Source organism: Euprymna scolopes, chromosome 6 (assembly GCF_053919585.1).
Source record: "Euprymna scolopes isolate OS-2025 chromosome 6, ASM5391958v1, whole genome shotgun sequence".
In the NCBI taxonomy this organism is placed as follows: domain Eukaryota; kingdom Metazoa; phylum Mollusca; class Cephalopoda; order Sepiida; family Sepiolidae; genus Euprymna; species Euprymna scolopes.
The window spans coordinates 55,606,812-55,618,846 of record NC_136487.1 but is presented as its reverse complement, the minus strand read 5'-3'; positions in this window follow the sequence as shown (position 1 = coordinate 55,618,846).

Sequence of the window (12,035 nt, the reverse complement as noted above, 5' to 3'; positions counted from 1 at the left end):
TGTCTGCAGAAAAAAAGCTAAGTCCAGAAGTGTTTTTCTTTCAAAACAATATAATAAAGAATCCAACGCTCTCGATTGTTCAAATGCATTCGTGGGGAGTCCTTTTAATTAGTTCAGCTCGAAACGAATCCATTCCTTTAATTTTTCTATCGCTCCTATTTACGTAGTTTCAGTACAAGTAAAATTATTCCCTCACTGAAGTTCATTTTGGACATTTGAAATGCCTTTTCTTGTATGAACTAAAGCTAAGCGAATGGAAAAACAAATGAAACTCAGTCAAGCAAACTATAATGAAATAAAACCAAAACGTTTCCTTCAAGATTAAATGAATTGAACAGAATAAGTAAACTTCGCTAGATTTTCATTAAAATCCACAGCTTATCTTAATCTTCTCTAATCAGACAATCATCTAAATGTCGACATTTTATGATAAGTTTTAGAAAAAGAAAAGTGTATTTATAATAAATATCTTAAATAAACTTAATGGCCGAAAGTTGCATACAATGCCTTCCTACGCCAAAAAATATAGCAATTCATCTCACAATTGTAAGGGTCAAATTTTGTGTTCTGCTCATAGTAAACAATATATATATATATATATATATATATATATATATATATATATATATCGGTGTACTAAAAGCTTTTACGTAGTTAATAAATAAATATATATATATATATATATATATATATATATATATATATATATATATATATATATATATATATATTAACCAGTGGTTAAAAAACCGGAATAGAGTGCTCAATGTGTAGCCAGAGCAGTATATAAGAAATTTATTACTGTGAGTCCTGAATGAGTTTACATATTGATTCACGTAGAGGAAGATCCCCAAAGAGAGGAAATGTCCAACTAGCATCGTCAGAATTCATATATATATATATATATATATATATATATATATATATATATATATATATATATACTGATTTACACTTAATTTTTTTTCGTCAACTTTGTTCGATGGAAATTATAATAGAGAGATTATATTTTCTTTCTCCTCCTGTGTTTTTATCTACTACATTGGAAAAATTGAAACATGTATTTCAATGGACTTATATAATTGATTAAAAAAACAGCAATCACGACAAAATGTGCCCTCAACCTGGAGGTGAAAATGATGACTTATTTATGAACCTTAATATGAATATAATATGTATAAAATCATAGGAAACATAGGCATTCTTTTAACACGCAAGATTCTGGTGCATTAATAAATAATTTAAATCCAGAAAAAGGCGCTAACTATGTATTTGCACTCGTAAAAAAATGAATATTTATATAAATTACTTCTTACACTCAACCAATCACAATCATCGACGTGTGAGTCAAAACATTTCTCTGGCTGCTTCCAGTGAGGGAAAAAAACTTTTGTAAACGGAGGCGAAAACGTGCCCGCTGTGTGCATATATCCGAATAAAATATTGAATATTAGATGTTTTTCATCTAGGACATGTACGCGCTCTTTAGAATATGTTACAAAATTTTCGAGCACGTACGCAGTGATTGCAAAATAGAACTTCGACTTTATTTGTAATTCACGTGCCAAAAAATGTCGTATTGGGTTTTATAGAATGTGCATTTCCCGGATTATCAGAAAAAGTTTAAAGAATTGAGGAAATAATAGAAAAGAATAATGAGTTTTTTAAGGTAAGTTTAAGTTGTTAATTAATTTTATTGGTACACATTTTTGAAGAGACAATATTTTCTCATCCTACCTCCTAAAATGGTGTTTTTATTTTCTTAGACTATTAATAGATAATTGGACACCAGATAAAACTTTAGAGGAGAAAAATAAATATAGAGTAACGTTTAATGTGTAAATTATAAGAAAAACTCATCCTCCATTTCGTGGAGTATGTCGTTAATTATTTTTCTACTAACCTAAATTCTGAGTGTCAAGATTGAAAAATCACAAATAATCGAATAAAATTTACCACCAAGTCCTCTAAGAAGTACATACTTGTTCTCATATAGAAAAAATATGGGCAATTCCCCTAAGACGTCGAAACAACGCAGGAGTAAACTCGAAAAAATATATTTTATTTTGCTAAGTGTTTTTTTCACTTTTCATATTCAAATTTATTTAAACACATACAATCTCATTTTGTTTTATTTAGACGAGGATGTTAATGTACATTAATACCTTTTTGCTTTAAATAAGAAATTAAGGATGTATATAAAACTATTTTGAAAAATCTCACACGTACAAACAAATTAGCGTTTGCCCCTATTTACTTTCCCCTGATATATTTAGAAAAAATATCGTGCTTTAATATAATTTTAAATTCGGTCCACTATAAAAGGCAGTCTGAATGGGATCCAAATGAAAATTTACCTCAGTATAGAAAACCTTCTACTTCACTGATCAGAAAAGGAACGATCACCAATATTATCAGAGTAGACATTACAATTTGCTCTCAGTTAAAAAAAAAACTCTTACTATTTGTCAATTTCTCTAAGTTTAATGCTTTGTAGTGATCTCATTTAAATTAATAGATACTTAATTAATCTGCAAAAGTGTAATTGTTTCATGTCAAAATATAGATACAAGTGTTTATGGTAAAATATTTCACATTTAGCACTTCCAAAACCAGTAACTTGACAATCTATTAAACTTATAAACCTTTATTATGAGTGGCTTCTAGCCCTGATAAATGGTTACTCACTAGTAAAATGAAATGCATCGCAGATTGAATTTACTTGTATACTTTAATAAGCAACAAAATGCATAATACATTTCTTGATCTGATTGATATAATTCACCAAACAATTTTTGTATAATGTAAACATACACATTTTATCTACATAATTTTTCTTTATGTTGCTAAACTCTACAAAGAATAACATATTAGTCAAATGTGTTTCTTTTATCAAATCATGATTGAATAATTTTAATTAATTTTAACCAGTCATTTTTGTTAGTTAGATCAAAGTATATTTTGCGAAATGTTTGTATATTGTGACAGAAATAAAAAAAGATATTGTGCGAAAGATCTTGCAAAAGAACCAGGGAAAATTGTGACATGTGCTATATAGAATTAAACGAGAAGTTGAAGAAGATTAAAATAAAACAATTCTCATACAAATAAAAAAAATAATAATTGTAGCAATCGAGATGAAATACTATAACTCATGCTAACGTGACTTCACTCGATACTTGGCTTAACCAACATAAAACCTCACAAACTGAGCAAACGCTATACGGTAAAACATTTGAGGTATTTGCCAACTTGGCGCAAACGCGAATTATTGTAAACAAGGAAATAATGAGAATCCAAAAATCGAAAGACAAGTTATAGAAAGTTGCAATTACAATCTCTTCAAAGGCACATTTGATCAGATGCGAAAATCCATATTCTATAAAGAGATTAGTTTTTCACCTGCTATACAGTTCTTGTGTGTTTGTAAAGCGTTTCCTGAGATGCCGGGCTTTAAGATATTCTTATTGGATCACAAATTGTTCATGTATGTTCAATTAATGTAGTTTTACAGGGATACACTTCAATAAATCAGTGGGACCCCATATTTTAGTAACTGAACAATGCATCATGGCAATCTATTCAGAAAAGGTTCCTGAAGAAATGGCAGAAACAGGAGAACAGTTAAAGACATGTTTGTCATGTGTAGGACTTCAGTATAGAAGAGATTCTCAAAAGTGAAAATTTACAAAAAATCATATTATCAGATGAAGAGTTTATACAAGGTGATACCCAAAAGATAGCTTTGAATTCTGGAGTTAATATATCCACATAGCAGAAATTCTCACTTTTTTCTTTGAGGTATTCTAGAGTAAAATTTGGAACTTCAGTTGACAAGTGTTTGACAGATGCTATCTTGAGTTTTTACATATGACCGTGTTAACTTGAGCAGGTGTCTTGCAGTTTATTAGTTGGAGATGTACAATCTTTTTACTACTCATTCACTGATATATAAATAATGCGTAGAAGAAGATTTTGCTCAAATGCTTTTACCAAAATTTCCTGTGATCAAACTATTCAGCAGACTTCTAATCGTTATTCTAAAAGTAAAGATATTGATTATGAACAATCTGAGTTTATCCATATTGCGTAAGGATTAATTGCAACTCATCTTTTGACAATCTTCTGGGATTGAACTTTACTCCTGATTTTAAATAGAACACATACATTAAATGCGTTCCCAAGGCCGCTAGAAAAATGGGGGGGTCCTTCTATCCATCCAGTAGATATCTCACTGCTGATACAATTGTATATCTATATAAGAGCCAGGTACGCCCAAAGATGGAGTACTCTTGCCACATTTGGGCAGGAGCTGCTAGAAAGGACTTGTCCTGCCTTGATAGAGTTCGAAATAGACTTCGTAGCCTCGTAAGGGATGTCTTTTTCTCTTCCCTGCAACATCTTTCTCACAAAAAGAGATGTTGCGAGTTTGTCCTTGCTTTATCGTTATTTTCATGGCAAGTGCTAGGCTTAGTTCCAATCTATGATCCCCCTCGCCAAACTTTCATAAGAAAAACCCGTCAAGCAGAAAACAATATCACTAATTCCCCCCACACTTTATCTGTGACTAAACCTAAACATAGATTCCATGAACAAAGCTTCTACTTAGAACTGCACGCCTATGTATTTGTCTTTCGTTTTCCTGCTTTCCAGCTGACTCCAAGTCTAACGTAAACTAGTTTTTGATGAGCCGTTCCATATAAGTTAACAAATTTACCGAAGTTCTCTTACTAACGATTACTACATTGTCCGATTTCTACTGTACACTCTTTAACCCTTATACTCAAGTGGTCTCTCTGCCTTAATAAGTGATAATGCCTATGTAAAATTAAATATGTTTAACATGGTTTGTAATTTTCTAAAGCAAGGGGCGAATCCGAATTTGAACATTTCTGTGAGAAGCGTCTACAAACGGAAGAAGTCGATTTTTGTGCCCCGATGAAGAAAATGAATTAAACCGCACAATATCCATGGAAAAAATATAACTTTGGAAGCAGATATAGATCTCCTAGCACGAGTGCTTGTGATGAGTAGACTCCAGAATATTAATTGTCAATAATTATTATCATATTCCCTGGATCTATTACCAGTGTCTCCTTCAAATTCACAAGTGTCGCTGGTTAAAACTAATAAAGCAAAATGGATTCATGCTTCGGAAAGTCATCCAAGCAATCCTATTATTGAGTATCATTTAGAAGCTGAGTTATAGTAAATGTCTCTTATACACCACATAAATGTAAATAAATTACAAGGAAAGAAAGGATTTCTTAATTTTGAACTTGTTGGTTTTAAAAGTTTAGTAAACAGGCTCAAATCGAAGATTTTTTAAAGGAAGTCACGTTGTTACCGACACACATAAGCAGATCCCTGTAATAACATTAGAATTAATGACCACCTCCTCTCTCAGATATCAAATAAATTTCTTTCAAATGAAGTGATTGAATAATATTTATTAGAATTCCTTAATGAACATGTTCTTATGTTTCTTAATGAGAGCTAATGAAAGTGAAGGAGTTTTTGATAAATAACAAACCATTTTATTTTTTCAAAGAACTTGCCTCTTTACTAAAAGAGGCAAGAGACATGGTCATCGGACTAGAAGAAACAAGCCTTAGTAGCTCACTAGAAGATGCGGATACACGGATTTATTCACATGCCTCCATTGCAGCCACGACTTTTGCTGATGTTATTATCTGGAGTTCTGATGCAGATGTATTAGCAATGGGATTAGCTTTGCAAAATCTTATGCGAGCGCATTTGTACTTCCACGGATGTAAAGAAAAAAATGCGAATAATAGATATAAAGATAATAAAAAAACAGCATTGGAGATTCCATCAGCCAAGCCTTGGCTTATTTACATTGCTTTATTAGATGTGATAGTGTGCGTTAGTTTTTTACGGAAAGGGAAACAAGAAAACACTTTGTTTATTACTAAGAGATAATGAGTTTTGTTACACATCTCACATGCTTGGTAATTAATTTTATGTCAAACCGGACACAGCAATATTATTTGAGATGCTTGTGACTTGTATAGCCAACAGAATGGCTCAAGTCTTGATGAATTCATATACAATATGTTTAGATTAGAATAAAAATTAGAAATCACCATGCCTCAAAATCAAGATTCTCTTAGTAAACACATCAAGCGAGCTATCAAACAGGTATGTTTTCTCAATAATATTTAATATTAATATTAGATTTTTAAACATTATACATAGACTTTTAATTTTTAGTTGTTTATAAGAAAATATAAAATATTTGCTTTCATTATAAATGTATATCTAATAAACATATATCCGTCATAAAATGTGTGTAGAAAAGTCATTTTTACTAATAAAGTTGTGTGTTTGTGATTGAATCTCGTGAAATTTTTTCAATAATAATTCTCACTTAAACTTAGTCGGAGGATTCGTTGGTCAAACCGTGGTGACAAGAACTACTTTCTGTGGATGTAATTGGAAGATTCGACATTGTTATCACGTCGTGGTAAACCTGGATAAACCAGGGGTGTAATTGACCTAAACGTCATGAAAACAACTAAAAGATGTGGATAATAGTGCAAAATAATTAAATAAAATACACAATGTTCATCTATTTCTATTTTTCACGTGTCTATAAAATGAGCCACCATGCACATCAAGATATACCGTTCTCTGAGTGTCATACATGGAAGATAAAAAATAGAGATTTAGTAATCCTTTGAATGAACTGCTTCCTGCTGCACAAAGTTTAATAGATTTAATTAACAGTTCTGCTACGTGTAAAAGAAGTTCATGTAAAAATATACATGTTTACAAAACATAAATATGTGCACAAATATGTGCAAGTGTGCAAAATATGCATGTTATAAAATTGAGAAAGACGACTCTGGTGATGATAATGACTCTGATGCTGATGCTTGTTATGATGAAGTGGCATACGCAATAACCCATCTTACATTCAAATCGTTTATTATTTTATTTACCAAAAGTGTTTTTGTTTAAGTTTTGATAAACTGATAATACATGACAGCGTTTATTTTGTGAAATGCCTTTGTGCATAGATTTTATTATTCATAGATTAAATTGAAAATAAATATAGGTTAAATTCTTTTATTAAAGAAATAATTTCTAAAAATTACAAATATTGTATATCTAACCAATTTGATATGAACGAACCAACGTGATAATTACACAAAATTGCAAGAAATACTTCGTGTTAAAATATATCGTTACATATGCAATATATTTGTATGACTAGTAACATTGAGAGAAGGTAAGTGTTTTTACTTGAAAAATAAAAAAATGTGACGAAAATATATATTATAAGTAATACACAAAACAGACTGAAGCAGTATCAAAGTAATTGTCTGAAAATGTTTTTGTTTCAATAATATTGCCAATTTTGAAAACTATTACCAAAATATTCTAACGCGAATGTATTTTAAACACTTTCTCTACCTAACTCCGAACGCAGATTACATTAAAAAAAGTTCTTTTCTCAATTTTACGCATGTGGAACCATGTTCCAGCTGACTGCAAGACAACCATGTCTTGATTTATCCATCACTGAAATAATCAATTCGTGCATATTTTCGCCAACGATCACTAAAGTATTATCGCAGTTGCCACATACTTATTAGCTTTTATATTAGCGTTTTCTTCTGACCTTGATAAAAGATGATTCGTTTGTTGAAAAATACTACATGTTTATTCTATCTGCCTCTATGTGTAAATATACACGAGCGGTGAGGATATTACTGTAAATACATGGTGTTTGACGATTTAAAAAAAAGTCTTAATTTCCTTTAGACCACCCTCTGACATTCATGATTAACATAACAATTAATTTTATGTGGTTATTTTATTGCTGCCATATTAAAATAAATTATTGGTTAAAATATTAGCATCCAATTGAGAAGCAATAGATTTCTGAAAATTGCACATATAAAGTTTACCATATTAAATAGCTACGACTACTATGCCCCGTCATTCTCATTAAAATATTTAAAAAATCCATTCATTAAAACAATAATTTCGTTTATGAAATGTAAAGAGAAGATCATTAACTGTTATGCTATTAGAAATAAATATACAAAAATAACAAGCAAGTGATATCAGCATTGTTTGAATTATTAAACTAGCATTCCTATCCTGTTTATCATTTACAAGTCGATAATTGTTGTCGCATCTGAGCTTCTATAGAACTTAACACATTCATATCGAATAAAGTTTTTGGATAAAATTGCTAATCAAAATGTTTGGAATCACATTCTAAATATAAAAAATGAGTCTAGTATCCGTTACAATAAGGCAGTCAATATCTTTTGCAAACATAAGTTAAGATTTGTTATCCCTTAAAATGTGCAATAATTATATCTATCCGTCTTGTGTTCTGTTGTATTAATAATTCGAAATATACGTTTGATAGCATCTAATCGCTTTTACACTTCGTATTTTGATAAGGAAACACACCATGCAAAGTACTTTCTTTTATTAATCGAAAATAATTAGAATAGTTTGATTTCACTAAATGATACATTCGCCTCAACCCGTTAACTCATTTGACAGTTCAAGTTCAATTAGCGATTGTTTTTGTCTATTTGACGACTATTATAAACTGTTGGATATTCCTGCTATAAAACCATACTGCATAGCAACATTTTGATTTAGGTATATTTCCCAAGAGTAGTATTCTGGTAAGGGGTGTTCAAATCTATCTTGAAGAAAATAAACAAAAGGTTAAAAAGAATCAATGAATAGTATTTGTGTGTTGGAAAATCGCAAGCCAAAGATGCTGACGTCTTTGTTGTTAAGCAACGGCAACTGAGTAGTTTTCGAGTGGCGAACACGCACTATTAGATAAAGCGTTTCCGTAAATAGATAAAAACATCATTTATAATTTAGATATGTACATTAATACATATATTCCCTAGTACATATGTATATATGTTTATATATATATATACGTATATATATATATATATATATACGTATATATATATATATAAACATATATATATGTGCGTGTGTGTGTGTGTGTGTGTGTGTGTGTATTCCTATTCTGTAAATGACTCAACAGCTGCACGAATGAGGTAAGTTTACAAAAAATGTCAATTGAATACTTTGGATATTTATATTTAGCAATAATATTACGGTAAAGTTTGTTTTTGAAAGAATCGGATTGAATTCGTTCCAGCTCTGTTGGGGAAGTGTACTACAGATGCGAGATTTAAATTCTTCTGTTCTCTTCATGTCAGCGTGTCCGAAATTGTCGTAGATTTTTTATTTTTATTTTTTAAATTGCAAATTCGAAATACACTTTTGCATTGTATAACGTTCCGTGCAGACAATTAGTGAATGTCTTGTTGTATAGGCACACCTTTTACTCTAATTGTCGAAAATGCTTTCATTTGCTCACTCAATGTAAAAATTAATTTTTACGGATATCAACGATTCAAAAGGTGTTTTCCAAAATGCCAGTAATAGTTGCAATAGTATTTAAATTACTTCAATTTTTACTTTAGATATATGCAGTTATCTTTCATTCAGTAAGATTGGATTTTCAAAGGCGCATCACCTACAAATTCTGATTGATTCACTATTATACATTGCTCATTAATAAAATGAAGTTCTTAGTTCACTCGAAATTTTGTCACCTCTTTCTTGTCTGAAAAACAGACGCGTCGCGGAAGGAGATAACACACATATTCGACAAGACGATATTTTGTTTACTACATAGTAAACGAAAAGTCTATCTGAACAAGCTACTTTGTGTAGTTTAGGATGTATCATGCATAAATTTATTTTATTCAACCTAGAAATACGGTATCTCTTTAAATTTCTTTGTTTCTCTGTAATACTTCGTATACAGCGTTGCGCATGTGTAAACATGTTATTACATCATCATCATCATCACCATAGTCATCATCATCATCATCATCATCATCATGCAGTCCATCAGTCGTGACGATGACTAGTCGGGTCTTCCTTGCTTTGTCCTTTGGTGCTGGTGCAGTCCTATTTCTGTGTGAAGCGTCCAGTCACAGGCACAGCTTTTTAAGGTGCCGGGGTTGTGTCGTCGATAGTCTCTTAGCTCTAAGACTTCTTAAATCTCTTTCTCTATTTCTTCCTTCTATTTGCTGAGACTGTTCCGCCAGCTGCTGCATTTTTCTATTGTTCCTCTCAACTCTCGACATTGATGTTCATCGCCACCAAACACCCTTTGTTACATTTTCTAGCGAACCTTCTTGCAAGTTTGGTGTAGAAGATCATATTTGGGATTCGGTTGTCTGCCATTTTGGCAAATGTCTGCTATATCATAGTTTCTTAGTAGCAAGGGTAGCTTCCACATTGTCTAGGTTTGCTTACCTGAGCACGTCCGCGTTTCATACGTAGTCATTCTGTTTGATTTGTATTATCTTTCTCAGGTGTCACTGCTGTGCCTCGTTCAGTCACCTTTGAGTTCTTAATACAAAGTGCATGCCCCTATTAAGTACAGCAAGGATAGCAGAACGACGGTTTTGTAGACCTTGCACTTTGTGTCTAGCCGGATACCGGTCCTTATCCAAAGCCGCTGTTCTGGTTTACCAAAGGAGGCACACACGCTTTGGATTCAGCAACTTATTTCTTTGGCAGCATGATTGTCAGTGGTTAGAGTGCTTCAGAATATTTGATGTGTTCAACAACTTTAAGCACCACGGCGTTATTGTTTTTATAAACTTTTGGGATGTGTTTTATCTGGTGAGGGCTAATGCATCATTTTTGTCTTCCCTACATTGATGTGTAGGCCGATCTCCCTGACGGTTAGAGAGAAGGAATCAACTATCCTTAGCATCTGAGCTTGATTGTGAGCTATCAGAGCAGCGTCGACTGCAAACAACCGTTCTGTAATCAGCTCTTTTCTGGTCTTTGTCTCGGGTTTTAGTCTTGCAAGTTGAACTTTTTTTCCGTCGGAACACGTGCATACACTTTATTCGATGTTTTAATGAAGCAGCATTAGTACGGTTGTCAGTTATAGTGTGAACAGTGTTGGAGACAGTATGCACCCTTCTATGGTGCAATGGTTTACTTCCAAGATTTTGCTTTGTAAGTTCCCTACTACAGCTACCCCTTCCTCCTTCAGGCAATTATTAGATATTTCCAACGAAGTGATCGGGGCATCCGAAAACTTTAAGGACATTCCACGGAATTTTTTTGTCAACTTTATGAAATGTTTTGTGGAAGTCTAAAAAAATATGTAGAACTGCCAGTACTTTTCAATGGCTTTTTATTGGATCTGCTATTCGATTAGGACCCTTTCTGCTAGTCTTGCTAGCAGAGCTTGTACTACTTTCGTTATTATTTTCCATCCAATGGTTGGCGAAGATATATCTCGGTAGTTGTTGCAGTGCTTGTGGTAACCTTTGTTTTATAGATTGTAGTTGATCATAGGATCTTTGAATCTTTGTAGCAGCGTTCCTTGTTGCAAGCATTTTTCTATTACTAGGTGAATTTTCCTTAATATCTTTCTCCGTCGAATTTCTCTACTTTAGCTAGTATATCTTTAATTCCTGGAGATTGGTTAATTTGTAGGTTGCCGATGTACTCTTACCATCTTTTTGGTAGAATAATGTAGCGTTTCCATCATCTGATAAGAGGGTCTTAGTCATCTGGGCGCTGTGACCATACACTTCCTTCAGTTCCTTGAAGAAACCTTAATAATGGTTTTCTACTTCTTGCTTCTGAATATGTTTAGCTTATTTCAGCCACTATATGTCTTCCATTTATCCTAGCTTTTTCTTGACTTCTGCCCTCACTTTTTCAGCTTCTTCTTGTTTGCTCTAGTTAGGTTACATATTTTTTAATTTAACGTTCGTTTTTTTTTTCATATATTGCATCTTTAATTTCTTGGTAATTCTCGTTAAAATAGCTCACATTCCGCTTCTCTTGGTTGCCAAGTTCCTGTGTCACATCGAAGAATACAGACCTACTTAGCGAGTCCCACGTTTGTTTCGGTGAATCAAAATCATCAGTGATTTCTTCCAATGCAAGCTGTAGTCTACCTTGTTATGTTC